We start from the raw sequence: 17,811 nt of genomic DNA on the forward strand, positions 1-17,811 counted from the left end.
AAGTTCCCAACAGTGATAATCCACAACAAACAAGATTACATTAGTTGCATATTATGCATACCAAATTCTACATGTAAGACATACTTAGAAACTGAGTGATGTTAGTTATTTTTTGGTAAGACACTAAGATGGTTTTGTTGTGCAAAACGTTTTCATAAGATATGAGACATTTTGCAGAAAAATCACTGTTTCAAGTACAAATGTAGAAGTTTTTGATTGTTTCAAGTAGAAGGTTTGATTGTTTGAACTTTCAGTTCAGAAAGAAGTTGTTCTTTCACATGAATACATAAATACATGTAACATTTATCCCTCTCGCAACCCTTTTGAAAAATACTTCTTTTTTTAAAGAAACTTGACCTGAATTGCTGAACTGCTGTAGCTCCTTTCCTGACATTGAAAACATTAAAAGCCCTTAATGCTAATATGTTGTGGAGGCATCCCCCATTGTTAATGGAGAAGCCCTTTATTATTTTGGGGTCTGCATGGGGGTCTTGACAACGCTTTACGCTAACTTGAGGAAGGCAGTGACTACAAAGCATGCTGAATAAAATTTACCAGGCTCGCTATATGCTTTACGCTAAATTCAGATGCCAACTGCGCTTTCTGCAAAATGCACCGATAACACTCTATACTAAATTAGAGCGGTCAGGCTACGAATTACCGATTTATGTATTGTTGCTAAAATGGCTGATTATGTTCTTCAGAAACAGGTATGCATCCATGATTATCCAGTGGTAGTGCCCCCCCCCCTCCCCTTTTGTTGCAGGTCGTGTTGTTTTAGGAGCTCTTTTCTATAATCCCCAGACATGCGGGTGGGATATCCTGGTCCACATTCCATGCTATCCTTACTCAACACAGTTCACTCTTAACTAGTGAAAGCACTCATACAGTTCGAACCTCTGGCATAAAGTGAGAACCGAAACAAAGGCATCTTAGCATACAGATTTTTACAAGGTATTATATAAATGTTGATTTGATTATATGGATGACATCCTCTGGGGATCCAAAAACTGAAAGATGTTTGGTAAAAAATAAGGATGAACAAACTGAAAACACAGAGTAGGGTATACTTTCGGAACGTCTTCTTTGACTTTGGAATTGACTTTGGCATTCTACGACATTGATATCTGTTTTCGGAAAATATCTTTTTGCAATTTACATCATGTATTTTCTCTTTTGCGGCTGCTTTTTACGATTTACAGTATGGCCGAAAACTTATTTTTTGGTGAAAACTGATGAAAATTTATGTATGGATAGATGTCATCCATATAATTAAATCAACATGGCCTAAGCCATCAATAGTGGTCTTTACCCCTAGCTTTTGCAACTGATAATCTTGAATCGTGATTTTGTTTGAGAACAAATACCTGTAGATTTATTGGAGACACTTGTTTGGAGAAACTTGTCATTGATTGATGTGTATCCTTTCCTTCTCAAAGGAATAATCCATTGTGTAGAGGGAGAATCTATTTTTAAAGTACATTTGTAATCAACGCATACATACCATTCATATAAATTGTGTATTGACACAGTATGTAGTCTTTTTGCTAGTGTCGAAATCTACCGTCTAATGTTGTAGTTTAAATATTTTTTCTTAGAATAGATGGTTGTGATTTTTCGTACTCCCCTCAGGATCAAAATGGTATATCCTAGTTGTAATCTGACACAGTGTGTACATGTGCTTTTAAATAGGGAGCTGCTGGTGTGGTAGTACGTAAATGGATAATATATGTTAACTCTTAACATACCAGTGAGCTAATCCACGAAGTACATGTTGTTCTTTTCGCGGGAGGGATCGGTTTGCCGTGTTTTCGTCAATTTTCCCTCAGAAACCCCTGACCCCCCCTTTTTTCACCATAATGTCTTTCAGTCACCTTTCGAGTGGTAAAGTGATCGGATTTCCATGTACCTTTCTTAGGAGGGCACCAAGAAAACATGAACTGATCTCTTAGCCAGCTAACAAAACCTCCCCCTACAATACCTCCCCCCTGGACTCTCAATACCCGCTAGGTAACTTAACAAGCCGGCGGAATTCGCAAATCACCTACAGGGTTTTCTCCGGTTTGTTTTGCTTTTGTCTACGAAGAAGAATAAACATGACTGAGTAGTTATAAATTATTGTATCATTATCAGCGTTCTTAGCGGACTGGTGGCACGCTCCGTGTCCGGATAAAGGAATTGTTTTGACTTGCCGTCGACGCCTTGCAAGGATTTTCATTCTTGGGTTTGTATTGGTGGTTGGGGTGTATCCTTTCCCAGGGGTTGTATAGGATGTGTGTGTGGGCCTGTCTATCGCTTACCATCTTGGAAAGTCCTTTTAGGTGATGACTGTTTTGCCGTTGTCTGTTTGGTATATGTGTAAACAATGCGAATGGTGTCTGTTGTGACATGTTGCAGGTTGGCGACCATTGGACGGCCGGAGTGATCTCGTCGTAGCGTCATACAGGTGTTGACAGTCGCCCTTAAGACATTGTATCTGGTAAGCCAGGTGTGTTGTTGTGGTAAACTTAAGAAACCAAGCTGTGATAATGTAGCATAATTGTGAAGTACCTTGACCTTGGGGAGTCTACTTGCAAATTATATACTGTCCTTGAAAGTGGTTCATTTTACTATGGAGGAAAAACAGAGACTATTAGATTTCGTAGATAAGTTTATGAAAAGAAAAAAAAGATTGCAGTGATAGAGAATGTACCTCTTGTCTAATTCTGAAACTGATAAATACATTAATGGATCTAAAGAGAGTGGCAATAGATTATTCATTTTTTTGGCCTTGAATATGTAGCAGCTACTGTAAATGCATTTAGATTTGCGATGATTCAATTTCTTGGTAATGAGAAAATATAGTGTTCGCGTTGGTTTTGAGTTTGCGGGTAGGCGGACAGAAAAGAGACCAAAAATTTTGGCAGTGGTTTTGAGTCCGCAGCGAAGATGACATCGTAAAAACTGCGAACATAAAATCACTGTGAACTTAAATGTATTTACGGTAGTTCAGTTGGCTTGACATTCAAGTAGACCTAGAACAGTGAAATGTCACTCGCTAAATAGTCACTACATAGTCTCCCTTATCAAGTGTCCCAGTGTTTAAACCAGACATTCTGGGACAGGTTTACTTTCTCCAGGGTGACGGGAAAGTAGAGACGATAAAACGTGTTGTTAACAAGAGTCAGACCAATCGTTTCGGCATGTCTGTCGTAAATAATCTCAAATGCCTTGTAATAGTCCACTGAAGCAGAATTGGTAATACAGATGAAATATGATAGTCCTTCAGTTTACTTTAATTAAGTTAGCAAGTGTATTAGATGACGTAAATGAATTATGACAAAGAATGTAAGTGGATGTATATGTCTTCATGTGTTAAGAAAAATGTCAAGCTATTCAAGAATGTATTGTCCCATTGGCCAAACGGATGAAATATGATAGTCCTTCAGTTTACTTTAATTAAGTTAGCAAGTGTATTAGATGACGTGAATTATGATGAAGAATATAGCGTATCATGTATATGTCTTCTTAGGTTTAGAAAAATGTCAAGCTAATCAAGAATTTATAGGCCAAACTAATGAAATATGATGGTTCTTTAGATTATTTTGATTAAGTTAGCAAGTGCAATAGATGACGTAAATGATGACAAAGAATATAGCGGATGGATATGTCACCTTGTGTTAGAAAAATCAAGAAATATGATCACATTTGCCAAACTGAAAAAGCAATCATGAATTTTTTTTTAGCTTTGTCTATAAATGCAAGCTGTAGCTCCCGGTAATCGAACCCAGGCCCGCTAGCATAGAAACCCAACGCATTTACCACTAGGCTAAAAGGGCCAGACCAGTAATTAGACTGGTCAGTAAGTGCCGCTTGAACCACACTGTTACACTGCATTGCACTATCATTATATCAGCTATCAAAAAAGCATTACGCTTCATTTGGAAGCATTACAACTAGAATTCTACTGTAGTCTGTATAACCCAAACTCCAGCTGTCCATGTTTTTTTTTGGTCCCCTCCCGCGCTGACCGGTTACGGCGCGGCTGCTATAAGCGCGAGTAAATCAGGCTAGAATTCTACTTGCTTAAAACACTTTAGTAAAGTTATCTGCTGACACTCATGAGTTATCATGCTTGGAGAGGTTTGTTTTTGATTTCTTTGATGTTGTGACCTTTGGCCTTACACCTAGTCCATGCCTTGTCTTGTTTGTCCAAGTTGTTACTCATTAGTTTCAGAGATAAGCTAGGGTTATCTTAGGGTCAGTCCTCTCTCATGTGTTTCACTTTATTTCTGAGGTGCTGTCAAGTCAACCATGTCTCATTTAGGCCACATTTATTTAATTTGTTGGTTTTTGTAGCTAAAAAAAACTGCTGAAAAGTAAAACGGTCAAAGAGTGCTTCCTCTTCATTCTAAGGTTTGACCGTGTTTGGTTTTTTTACGCCATAAAATCAAGATGACACGCCGGCTATTTATCATTTTATGTTATCAAAAAAATTCCTGCGATAGAAAACCTCTGATTCTTATTATATGCATGATGATTTATAGCATATACACGGCTTTGTATCCATAGATAAGCAAATTTTAGAAATCGTGATTCAGTAAAAATGTAATATTCTAACACTCAGGCATCACAATGTCATTTTAGATTTAACTGTAGTCCTAGCTATCATGATCTCACTTTAACACTATTCTTTGTACAAATATTAGTATTGGCTGTTCCTTACATGGAAGCTGGTGCGTAGCCATGCTTGCCAATAACACCACTTCAATCTTAGCCAAGCATCACTATACACATCGCAGATATAGTCTGGAATGTACAATTGCTACAAAAACTAATTTTCAGTTCCCAAAACACTCTAAAACTTAGCCTGAACGTTATTCAATGTTAGTGAATGAATTGCAGGTAAAAATGTTTGCTGGAAAAGAAAGTATAATTTCTAGAAGAAAATTCACCAATTTAAGATACAGTATTAAAACTTGCTCCAGACAAGCTGTATTATTATAATTTTGTAAAGTTTAAGTTATTTATTGAGTCATCCTAGTTAGTTAACTATGGCTCCGATACTCTCCCTAACCAACAGATAGTTAGGCTATTATATAATCAAAATCAATGAAAAATATTGAAGCTAGCAGGTTTTAACCCTAGCAATGTCACGAGGCCATTGTAATTTCTTGCATAATTCACTGGCACTTGATGGTAGGAGGGTTAAGGTAATAAATCTTTTAGATAAGGTTTGTAGTTCCCAGGCTGATTCCCATCTCTGTAAAGAGTTCAGGTCCTTTGACCACAGTAGCTTTACTTTATTGCTGATCAGTATCTCATATGTCAATCATTTTACATGTAGGTCATTTCAAGAGCTCAATTGAAGCCCTTTTTTGGTCTTATTGAAATAAATCAAGTTCCTTTGTAATTTAGTGAGATATGAAGAAGAATTGCTAAAAAAAAAGAAATGTAGCCATATCCCTTAATACGTACGTGCCTTGTGTATATATTTCAAGGCTATTCCTGCTACAGTTTTAACCAAGTCATCACATCACGTGTGTTGGATTCTTTTTCATAGTAAGGCATCTTCTTTAAAATAGAATCTTACAGCAACAGATAGATATTTTAACAACCAAGTTGAAGAATTTTCGCTCTTTCTCTTTGTTAAATTTTTTAAGCGCTGTAAGATCATTGATATACAGGGAGGTATAGAAGCCTGGAAATTAACGTTTGCAGTTTGTTTGAAGTTTCTACGCAAGCTTGACAAATTCAGTTTCTTTGTTGTTGTATTTCCTTCAAATTGTATCCTATGGTTCCATACAAATCTAGATATACTTGCAAGCTATAGAGTTTTAGTAATTTTCTTCTTTGTTATTACGTCTATAGGACTAGAAGCTTATTTCGTCGCAGATATTTTATTAGGTGGAGGGGATTAGAGAGAAAATGCCTAGCACTAGAAACACATGTACAACTGAGACAGATCCTACGTCTTCCGAGAGATTATAGAAGACAGCAAATTACCCTTTGAGGTTTGTTTGAAGTACCGACCATGTGCATGACAAATCCAGCTATGTGGGGATCTTGTCTGGAAGAGAAAGAGTCTTACATGCATGTTTAGAGGAGCTCGTGAGAAACCCAAGTGCCCCACGCAAACCAGAAACCAGAGAAGTCAAACTATCCTGTCCCTAATCCGGTGGGCACACACCACAGCGTGTGGGAACACCATCACAATCTGTGGGAAAGTTGGCACCTCCGATTGCACAGGACAAATTTGGGTGGCTTCTCTGTTACCATATCCCGATAACGTAAACACATATTCCAATTAGCACCCCCTCGTTAATGAGCCCACAGGATATAGTGTTAATAGGTAGAGAGTTTGATTATTATGGTTGTCAGAGTTATTTTTATGTCCATTTGGTGGTTGAGATAGGGACAGTTTCTTGACAGTTTTGTTGGGAGAATTTTTTTGAAGGAAGGATCTTTGGTATTTGTTAATGAGCCCACAGGATATGATGATAATAGGTGGAAAGTTTGATTGTTGTGGTTGTCAGGAGTTATTTTTATGTCCGTTTGGTGGTTGAGATAGGGATGGCTTCCTGGCAGATTTGTTGGTGGAATTTTTTTGTAGGAAGGATCTTCGTTTATCTGACATATCCTTCCTGTAACCAGGTCAAGCTGAGAAGGGAAGATAGATTCCCTGTGTCTGTTGGTGGGGGGTGCTTTTCCTAAAATTTACACAATATCATGTACTGGGGTAGGGCAGTGTACACTGAGGGTCTGCATGGGGGGTCCCGACAATGCTGAATTCAGAAGAACCCCCTACGTATTACTCTAAAATCAAGGAAGGTGATTACGCAAAATTTGGTTGCATTGCTACGAATTTCGTGACTAAGATGACTTTCCCTAAGAATTACGGGAAATAAAAATAAGCTGCCTTTCCATTACGGAAAAGAGCATTATTGCAGACCCTCTAAACTTGTGAACAGATATGGACCTAGGCATCTAGTGTACCTGTACCTGAACAATATAAAACACTCATGGAGACCATTTTTTAAAATCAAAGGTGCGTAACTATGTCTTGTCTCAAAGATGACGATTTTGACATTTGAGTTTCTGAAAATCATGGTACAAAAACTTGTAAATGTAAATTACTTCGATATAAGAAATATATAAATCCACATCCACTAAAAATTGTCATTTTTTTAATGGTAAAGTACAGTAGCCCTCCATTCCGGGAGTTAGCGCACAATTTATTGGTAATACAGAAATACTTTCGTCTAGAATGTCGTGACAAAGTATAGCTATTTTCTATCTCGGAAACTTCCTCACAACTTTCCAGATAAAAGCCCTCGCACAATACATTTGTTGGCAGACTTATATAAAATGTGAACAATTCACAGCTTTCCAGTTGAAATGGTTGCTCTTAGAGCTTCAAGTGAAAAGTCATAGATCATTTGATGGATACACCTTCAGAAATTGCACTTAGCGCCGCACAGTTATAAACTACGGCATACCCTTACCTAATGTACAACGAAGATGGTTTTCAATCTTTCTTTCCGAGAATGGGTAGGTTCGAAATCCCGATAATCTAGCTTAGCCCACAAAAGTCTCCTTCAAAGTGCGGACACCTCGCAGGCATGTTTGAAACATATCCCTGACAAAGAGGGGTATTATACAGCTCAGGGAACTTTTCCTCTGCCATCTTTAGCGTGAAATTCTAATGGAGTCCTTATCTTTCCAAGGGTGAAATGGGGGTACGGAGGTGACCGCCATAGCGATGTTTTACTCATGAAGGACGGCCTCTTGTGTGAATAGTGATGACAGTGGGAGCTTGGCTGACTGAATTTCAACTAGCCTTGGACATGGAATAAGATATGTTTTTGTATGAAATTCCATATGCGCCTTTTGTTTAAAGTCAAGTCAAATTTAATTGCACAACTGTAACAAATATAATGTAAGGCAAAGCATTAATTCTATTATATAAGAATTCAGGCTTCTGGTAAAATATCAAAATCAAATGTAGATTCTAAGCTATATACAAAATGTAATATTGAAGACGCAATGTTGTGATGCTTGTGTATGTTACAACCACATACATTGTATGTTGATACTCTTATAAAATCTGAGTTTATGGGTTGACATGCTCTCCCAGGAAATTTTGAACATTTCAACCCTGTGAAATGCGTATTTCACACATTTTGAGGGACAAATTTGGCATTTTAATTTTTGTGGACGTTTTCTGACACTGTTGACAACCTGATAGATTCAATATACTGTAAATGCCTTTAGGTTCGAGGGGATTTAATTTCACAGTAGGGAGAAAATGGAGTGTTCACAGTGATTTTTAGTTTGCCTTTGAAACAAGGGGGTAAGCAGGCAGAAGACAAAACAAGCATTTTTGCTGTAGTTTTAAGTTCTCGGTAAATAGGTTACCACAAAAACATTGAACCACTGCAACAATTTCAGCATTTACAGTATATTCATGAAGAGGAATGAAATGGTTGAAATTTGTATCTGGCAAAGCTATAATATTCCGTCTAGGGATGGAAGGACAGATGCGTGAGAAAGAGCCCAATCCCAGACCTTAAATCAAATAAAGTACGAAACATCCCCATAACAGCTGGAATTTGTCTTGTGTTATGAGAATTTCGTACCCTTGAGTAAGGCCGTCTGAGGTCACCCTATGGCTTCTAAAGAAAGTGGGGGCGGGGTCTCCCGAGATATGTATGACTGGAATCTTAATTTCATTCTCCTTGGGACTTACTTAAGAATGTATGGCACTCTGAGTTGACAGTCTTCAGCTGTTCCTTAGAAATCTAGACCACTTGTAACTGTATTAAACCATGCAAAGGACAAGGTTCAAGTTTAGTAAACAGTGTTCAGGAAGTTTTAATTGGAATAATGTTACGGTAGCCTCGAAGGAGTGGTTCTGTCTGAGTGTTTGCTTTCAGGTGTTCTTAGAGTGCGTTTGTTTGCATAGTAACCATGTAAATGTTGCAAAGGTCAGATGTAATCTTTATATTGTTTATGTCACGCTGACAGGTTATGTGTAAAAGTAGTTGTTACATCATTTTCGTGTTCCCCATTAACCTATGACTCATGAAGATTGTCTTACAATGGACTGGGGTCAAGGTTTGATAGGACAAAAATAACATTTTAGGTTTAAGTAGTTAACAAGAAAATTCATGATAACCATTATCATTTTTTTGTTTGTCTTGACAGAGTCAAAGAAAACAGAATTGAAAGAATGTTAAGCACATTCGAGGCTGGAAATACTTTTTTTTCCGCTTTTTTCAATACATATCTTGGTATTATAAAGTGCTTACGTTTTATGCAATCTCTTTAAACTTAAAATTTCTTGCATTTAAAAAGATAGCTTTTTTTCTCAGCTTTGGAAACACACTTTCTAATTCTAGTCCAGAAGGAAAGTATGCAATCAAGTTTTGTCCCCCCCCCCCCACTTTGCCCTTTTATTCCCACGATCCTTTGCAACATGCCACCTTGTTGTTTGCAGACTCCTTGTCCAATCAGGTGTAAAAGAAACCCTTTGACCACTCAGTACAGGTACAGTAGTTCTGTAGAGACCAGCACTCTGGCTACTTTTCTTACATCCCCTGTGGTTACTAAACAAACAGGGCTGGTCAGGGTCAAGTTGACTTTCTCATCCATGCAAACAGTGTTGACCTCTTCGTCTGAACCTTCAAGCCTTCTCAGGGCTTGAAATACTGGGTGTATGTGCACCTTTGTGCACCCAAAATTGGAGCTGTGCACCTAATTTCTATGAACCCTAAATTGGAGCTATGCACCTAATTTTTATGCACCCATAATTGGAGTTATGCACCTAATTTCTATGCACCCAAAATTGGATCTATGCACCTGATTTCTGACAGTTTGTGCACCAGTGCACCCAGATATTTTCAGTAAGTATCATCAGGGCTTGAAATACTGGGTGCATGTGCACCTTTGTGCACCCAAAATTGGAGACGTGCACCTAATTTTTGACAGTTTGTGCACCAGTGCACCTAGATATAGGGTAAAGGTATACTATTGTACTGTTTTATAGTCTTATATATTCTTCAAACTTATGAATCAGAAAAAGCGATATAGCCTTTGTTTTAATTGTTTGAAATACGTTTTGCTGACATTGTACTTTATGTTGTGCACCCAAAATTCTTTCTGTGCACCTAAATCTTTAGGCTAGGTGATGGCTGCAAAGACAGCAAAGAAACAGCCATCACCGGTGCACCCATTCCCAAAATTTGAATTTCAAGCCCTATCCCTTCATCTGAACCTGATCCTACCCCTGTGGACAGAGTTAACCCTAACGGTGTTATGGGTCAATCATAAAGCCTTAGTACTTATCAACATTGCAGCCTTGACATGGAAATGGTTAAACATTAGATACTGTTGATGTAGCTGGAAGGGAGCTAGTTCTAGCTATCTTGCCTCTGGAACTAGAAGCCCGGGGTTCAATCCCGGCTGTGTCGCTTATCCGACATGCACGCTGCCGGAAAGGGTCGCAGTCCTTAGGACAGGACGTTAAATAAGCTGTGGTCCACTGTTCATTGTGCTTGTCGAAAAGAGCTAGGGGAATTTCCCTGGTACAATGAACCTATAAACACTGTACATAGCGTCTGTCTTCTCTGTCACGACCAGTTGAAGATTAGCTCATAATCTGTTCATTGAGTTCATTTGAGCTAAACTGGTTAGAGATCACTTTCCTTTCCTTTCCTAGCTCTAGGGACAGGTGTAGTTATTTTCTCAGGTGCCAGTTGGATACCTAGTTAGTCATTGTCAAAGTTTATCACTGAGTATCAAGATAAGATTTGAACTGTTGTTTCAGTTTTTGAGTAGCAGTTTAAAGACTGTCACTTAAGTGTTCTGAGTTGCATGAATGAGATTTTGTATATGAAAACTTCCATGTAAATTAGGTTGGAAAAATCAAAGTGTTATAGGTAATGTTAACATGTAGGTTGCAAGCCTATAAATGATAATTTGGGTAGGCATGCCTTTTTTCATAAGCCGTAGGCACCCTAATTAATTTGATTTACTGTAATTAATCGGGAAAGCTGTATTATGCAATGTAATTTGTTTTGAGACCACCAAATTCTGCGTAATTTCCTTCCTTGTTTTTGCGTATTACAAATGTACGTTGGGTGTTCTTCTGAATTCAAGGTAAAGTGTTGTCGGGACCCCCCATATAGACCCTCTATAATATTAATATTTCTATCATCCCAAAAATGTTAGCTAGACTGTACGTAAAAGGGGTAGTAGGTCACAGTTATTGCAAGGTAAAGCGTTGTAGGGACCCCCCATGCAGACCCTCTATAATATCCATATTCTAACATTCCAAGAATGTAAGCTAGACTGTACGTAAAAGGGGTAGTGGGTCAGGGTTATAGTGAGGAGTGAAAATAAGCAGGCTTAGTCCGGGTCAAGTTTAGACCACAAACAGGTAAATACAAAGCCTCTGTTGAGAAATCCTCACGGGACCATCAACTCTTTGTTTTGTACTTGAAACCCACGCCAAAACCTGGCAGAAATCTTTTACGGGTTAGTTCATTGTAGAAAGAAATGGGTTTATAGAATAACATATTTGATCTTTCAGAGACCCTCGATCTCTTCGATAAAGTTATTTTTTATTGCCTTTGCTGAGATGTTTGTGTTTTGCACAGCGTTCGTGTGTGTATGTGTCTGTCTGTCTGTCAACACGATAACTCGAGAATGCCAGGATGGATTGTCTTCATATTTGGTAGGTGGGAAGGTCTATGTGAGACCTCGAAACGATTCGATTTTGGGCCTCCTAGCTACTTGTTTCATTATAAGATACTTCTGCTTTGTAGTTTCTTGGCATTTTTCATTCTTCGGTTTGCATTCGCACCACACTTTTGCCTCAGAAGTGATTCCGGAAATTCCTCCTGGCTTATCCCTACTAAAATAGCTTGTCAAATAGACCAGTCCATGTGACAGGCCACAAGGTTGTTGCCGAAAGACAAGCTCCAGTCACGATTTGGTAATCCCTAGCAGTAGAGGTGCTTCTGAAGCATGGGAGGTATGTAGGAGGTTTCCAGGCACCATGGAGGTGGTGCAACAACAGGACAGACAGGACCGAAGTAGGTGGGAGACATTTTTAGGTCACCAGTGGCAGTTTTAATGGGAAGTGCCAACATTAGAGTGCTGGGAGAAGTTATTTCTTGTAAAGTAGCACTATACAGTGGCTGTAAAAATGGTAATTTTCCCCTATTATTTAAATAGATAGACAGACAGGCAGACAGACAGACACACTCACACACACACACATACACACATATACACACACACAAACACACAATCTATGCCTGTGTTGTTGGCTAATTTGGGGGGTCTGTTGTAGTCTTTTGGGACTAGCGAGTGCCCAAAGTTGGAGACAAATTTCGAAACTTCAACCCTCTGAAATGGTATTTCTTACGTTTTTGAGTGGATTAAAGTAAGGAACGCAAATTGTCGAAAAGAGTGCAGTCAAGAGATGATGCATTGAACATTCTTTTGGGGTACCTCGGAGTGTGTGTGAGGTTCTTCCGAACCCCCCAAATCCCCCCTGCCTACAGGCTTGTGGCAACCAATATCTTACCCAAGTTGTCCAGTATGCAACCAACTGACAAAGTATTTCAAACCCTAGATTCTCTGAAAGCTTTTTGAAAACTGCTCCTAAAATCATAGTCCTCTGGCCACCCAAGGTGAATCCTTACAATTACTTCTCTTTACTGTCAAGATTGTAAATTCCTAACACACACTTAGTCCCAATTTTCTTATCAAACATTACAGTACAAACAGGAACCAACATGGGGACTGTGGAAAGTAGGGGGTATTGCACCTGCTATTGGTTGTCTGTTGCCATGGCGATTAATCCGGTTGAGTTCTGGTCTGCGTCAGTGTCAGGTGATGATGATAAGGAAAGTTTGTTGTGAAGTTTTGTAGAGAGATTGTGACTTGGGCTTCATGTTGGATCAAGACATGGAAAACATGGATATTCAAATACAAACAATTACTTTAAGTGCATGGTCATCATAACATCTGATATGAAAAATGGAAAGAAGCTGATAGTTATAGGATGAAATTTGATAAAAGGTAATACTTACAAAATGTGATAAGGCATGCAGACAATTTAAGCTTTTGGAGAAGTTTTGTCCAAATTTGAGCATTATGTTTTTGTCATATGATGTCTACTAACATAATCTCACCAGGGTACATAATTCCTGACACCCTGAAAAGATATGTCCAAACAGATCTCCAACCCAACGTCCCTCAGTATAATGCACTCCTGTATGAGTCTATGACTCTGCATACCTGGGGGTGCTGCACTAGAGATCTCTCAAACCCATTGTTTTTCAAAGTGACAGGTATATGTAACCTTCCAGATTAATGTTAATGGAGGTTACTCTTACACTTTCATTAGAGATAATTTTGATAATGACAATATTATTACAGCCAAGGGCATGATAAGTTAGAGTGCCTAAGTAATACCCAAGGCTGTCCTAGATCAACTAGCGGAATTAACTTTGGAGTCATCGGTGACTGTCTGGCCTGGCAGTCTTTTGGACTTACAACAAATCCTGGTCTAAGTCTGGTTTCCTCCTTGGCAGACTATGGAGTGAATAAGGGATGCCTTTGTAAAAACTCATGTAACAAGACCATAGTACGTTCAGGACGAAAGATACAAAAACTGCAAGTTCTGCTGCAGTACTAAGGTGAGGTAGGCCCAAGTACGGGAATTGGCGAGGTTCCCGTGCGGGAACTGCACCATACAGGTGGTAAAATTCCCGCACGGGAACCTCTCCACCTAGAAGCGCGGACGCCCGTGCGGGAATGTCACCACTTGGTACCGACATCGCCCGCACGGGTTTTCACTGCCAAGTACTAGTACCCACATTGAATACACGGGAATTTCACCACTTACGGCCGACATCGTCCGTACGGGACTTTCACCAGCCGTGGCCTACATTGTCCGTTCGGGAATTTCACCAATCACGGCCGACATCGTCCTTACGGGATTTTCACCAGGCGCGATCGTGGCCTACATTGCCCGTACGGGAATATCACCAGTCGTGACCCACATTGTCCGTACGGGATTTTCACCAATCACGACCGACATCGTCCGTACGGGAATTTCACCAATCACGACCGACATCGTCCGTTCGGGAATTTCACCAATCACGACCGACATCGTCCGTTCGGGAATTTCACCAATCACGACCGACATCGTCCGTTCGGGAATTTCACCAATCACGACCGACATCGTCCGTACGGGAATTTCACCAATCGTGGCCTACATTGTCCGTACGGGAATTTCACCAGTCGTGGCCAACATCTACCAGACTAACTACGCCGGGTATAGGCTATAGGGAGAATATATTTGCCAGGGAAGTTTGGCCACCAGAGAGTTTTATTTCTGGGCGCAGTATTAACTTTACCGTGGACCGATTCTACTGGCCAATTATTCCCTTTTTTGCCGAACGCTACGCCTGCTGGAGGCTAAAACATCACCACTCATGTCCGACATCGTCCGTACGGGAATTTGAGCAATATTGTGATACCGTACGCGTGTTGAGTCACAAAACTATCACCCACAAAGTCGACACTACGCAATCGAATATTGAAACTCGTACCGCCAGTTTGTTGTTGCTGTTTTGAATTTGTGTGTAAAGACGAATGTTGTTATTTCTCTTGTCTTTGTAGTCACGCGACGCCTCGCCATTTTGAATTTCAGGTTTATTGCTGATTTATGGCTTGACATCAGTCTGTTGCTCTCACGAATATCTTGTCAGACCTACGAATATAATGAACGTTAGAATTTGAAACATAGTGATTTCTCATTTAGAGTGAAATAGGGAAGGAAGGGCAAGTCACTTCTCGAGTTTGCATATAACGGAGATATTTCGCCGGCGGAAGTCGTATTAAAAAAAGCAAACGGATATGTTTGGTCGGCCTTGCGAGATTTCACTAGCACTATCGTTGCCAATGAAGTTCGGAAGCCACATTTTTCCCCAGGAACTTTCACAGCTAACGTCTTCATCAGAACAACCACGGCTAGCTAAATCTACACTGTTTCATTTTCTTACCCACCCCTGGTCTCCAATCTGTTTTCCTTCAGTTTTCCCTCTTTTGTCACGAATAAAAACACATGTTAATTCCTGTAAGGTTGTGACCGCTTTCAGCTGTTGAAAATGATTTTGGCACAAAATTAGCAATTTGCAATCAACTATTGTATAGAAATAGGATTTTTCTACGGCATTTTAAACGGGCCAAACTTTCATACGGCAATTCTTATTCGATCAAACTTTATTTTAAATATTATCGTTAAATATTCCAGATACAGAACTGTTATTTTAGACAATGAAGATTAAGGCTAGCATCAGTGTGGATAAACAATTATGAGTATGCGAGCCGGAAACGCTAACAACGCTGAGAACAAAGGCCGTTCTTAAAACAACGTGTATTGTTAAGTCAATTGTGTGTCGAATTTTCTGTTGTGTCGTCCATAGGACTCGGTGAATAACAAAGCCTTTGGAAATACAAGTACATGTACTAGAGTTGCAAAATCCCTCTTTTTTCATAGATAGAGTGTCATAAGATATATTTGTGACAGACTGTTAACTGCTTTGTAATGTTCCCTTTTATACACAGGTGCGCAGTTTATAAGTGTACGAGGAAGAATACCGAAAACAGTTAACTGACTTCCTCTTCGGAAGAGATTTTATCATCAGTCTCGTATTTTTCGAGACATTATTTCGTTTGATCTAACACTACATATGCACCTTACCTTTTATACTAACATGATGTATGTTCAAGTCGAATCATCGACACATTTGATTGAAATTTCATCCATTTCATTTGAATTCTACCACGAGTCTACTACAATTCTGCTTAGCGGTTGTAGGTAAATGTGACAGGGTGCTCTTTTCACCCGATGTTCGTTTAATGCAAATCAGCGTTACTTGTTAAAGTTTGTTAGCCATTTATTTAATCTACTTACACAATTGAAAACATCATAACGATTTTTTAAACTTCCTGATTGTCAATCTGAGATTGCAGCATGTATATCACCGATAGTGGACGGTAAGAAAATAAGTTGTCAAACGGCTGGGTCTACGTAGCTGATTTGAAGCCTAACAAATATATATTGTCAGACTGATAATTTAAAAAAAACTTTATCATTGAAAACACATGACATGTCACATGTTTATTTTTGTTTCATAATGAAGCCACCGTTCACTTTATTCTTTTGATTACAAACCTACCGTATGTCCTAGGTGGGTCCGCTGTTTCATGCAGCTCAACCAGTGACTTACCTTTCTTCTTGTAGAGAATTAGAAAGTATTGCAAAAATGACAATGGTTCGTTTGTGAGCGTGCAATTTCGTTGCATTTTGTACATATCCTTCAAAATTATGTACTTGGTTCTTCAAACATCAAAACGCAACTCGATCTGGTATAAACGGCAAATCCCGGATATGAGAACGGATCTCAAGGTAACGTCAAAACGGAAAACAAAATAACGTCAAAACGGAAGTAACGTCAAAACGGAACACAAACCAGAACGAACAGAACATGGCGAAAACAAATCAACAGCCCTGACGTTAATGATTTAAGACCAAACGGCATTGCTGGCTTTTCTCCGACAATCGATATCGACGTGCCTGTACAAAAGAAAAGAGAAACATATGATTTGGCCCTCTGAACTCAAGCATCAAGTTAACATCGATATTGAGTAGTGAAAACCCGTGCGGGCGACGTTGGTCACGACTGGTGAAATTCCCGTACGGACAATGCAGGCCACGACTAGTGATATTCCCGTACGGACGGTGTTGGCCCGACGACTGGTGAAAGTCCCGTACGGACGATGTCGGACGTGATTGGTGAAATTCCCGTGAATGCAATGTGGGTACTTAGTAGTGAAAACCCGTGCGGGCGATGTCGGTCCCAAGTGGTGACATTCCCGCACGGGCGTCCGCGCTTCTAGGTGGAGAGGTTCCCGTGCGGGAATTTTACCACCTGTAAGGTGCAGTTCCCGCACGGGAACCTCGCCAATTCCCGTACTTGGGCTTACCTGCTAAGGTCACATACCAGGTGGCCCAAAATCAAACTTGACCTTCGTCTTCCCATGACCTACCCACATACCAAATATCATCGTAATCCATCAAGAGGTTCTTGAGTTACTACAAAAATCCAGAAACACAAACACACAGACACGCCAAAAATCATACCTAAATTTTCATGTCGGTAATAAAAGTTTGTCAGATAATGTGATTTTTCTTACGACTGTTATACTTGGAAGTATGATTTGATTTTTCAGGTATATCTGCTTCTGAGTCGTTTTCTAATATCCCTCTAAAATGAAAACGAAAATGTATTGTCACAGTCTGATTGTTATACCCCATTCTAAATATAACCTGTCCCTTTGAAGGATAAGCCCTCGTATCAGACTAGGTACTGTAGTCAGTTTGGCCACCAACATCTATTTACAATGTAAACACGTAGTCGGCCCAATATCCTTAAATCCCTGACATTCTGACCCCTTTTTTCTTTCTCTCCTGGATTGTTTACTAGAGAGAAAAGACAACAGAAGTCCCAAGCATGCCAGCTTAACTATAGACAGTATTGTTGGTAGGGCACAAGACAAACATGGAATTTGTTGCAAAGAGAATGGTTGTCCCAGCGATGGTATGTGCAAAGTCAAAGGAGTTTCCTTCTAGATCTGTCCCTGGGCGGAATTTTCATAATCTCCAAGCAGATCTATCGGTGGCAAGGCAGTATCAAAAGGGCCAACCAGTTCCGGTGGCTTTTGATACTGGTTAGCCCTTTTGATACT

At 39.6% G+C, this 17,811-nt stretch overlaps 1 long non-coding RNA gene across 1 annotated transcript in view; it reads left to right on the plus strand.

The window, feature by feature from the left end:
* LOC136425709 (uncharacterized) overlaps positions 1-17,811 on the plus strand; it is a 29,638-nt gene that overhangs the window by 2,067 nt on the left and 9,760 nt on the right. Inside the window, exon 2 of the long non-coding RNA XR_010754112.1 lies at positions 2,398-2,479. This is a non-coding gene — a long non-coding RNA (uncharacterized lncRNA). The remainder of the gene's footprint in view (positions 1-2,397; positions 2,480-17,811) is intronic.

This window comes from Branchiostoma lanceolatum, chromosome 19, assembly GCF_035083965.1.
Source record: "Branchiostoma lanceolatum isolate klBraLanc5 chromosome 19, klBraLanc5.hap2, whole genome shotgun sequence".
Taxonomy (NCBI): Eukaryota; Metazoa; Chordata; class Leptocardii; order Amphioxiformes; family Branchiostomatidae; genus Branchiostoma; species Branchiostoma lanceolatum.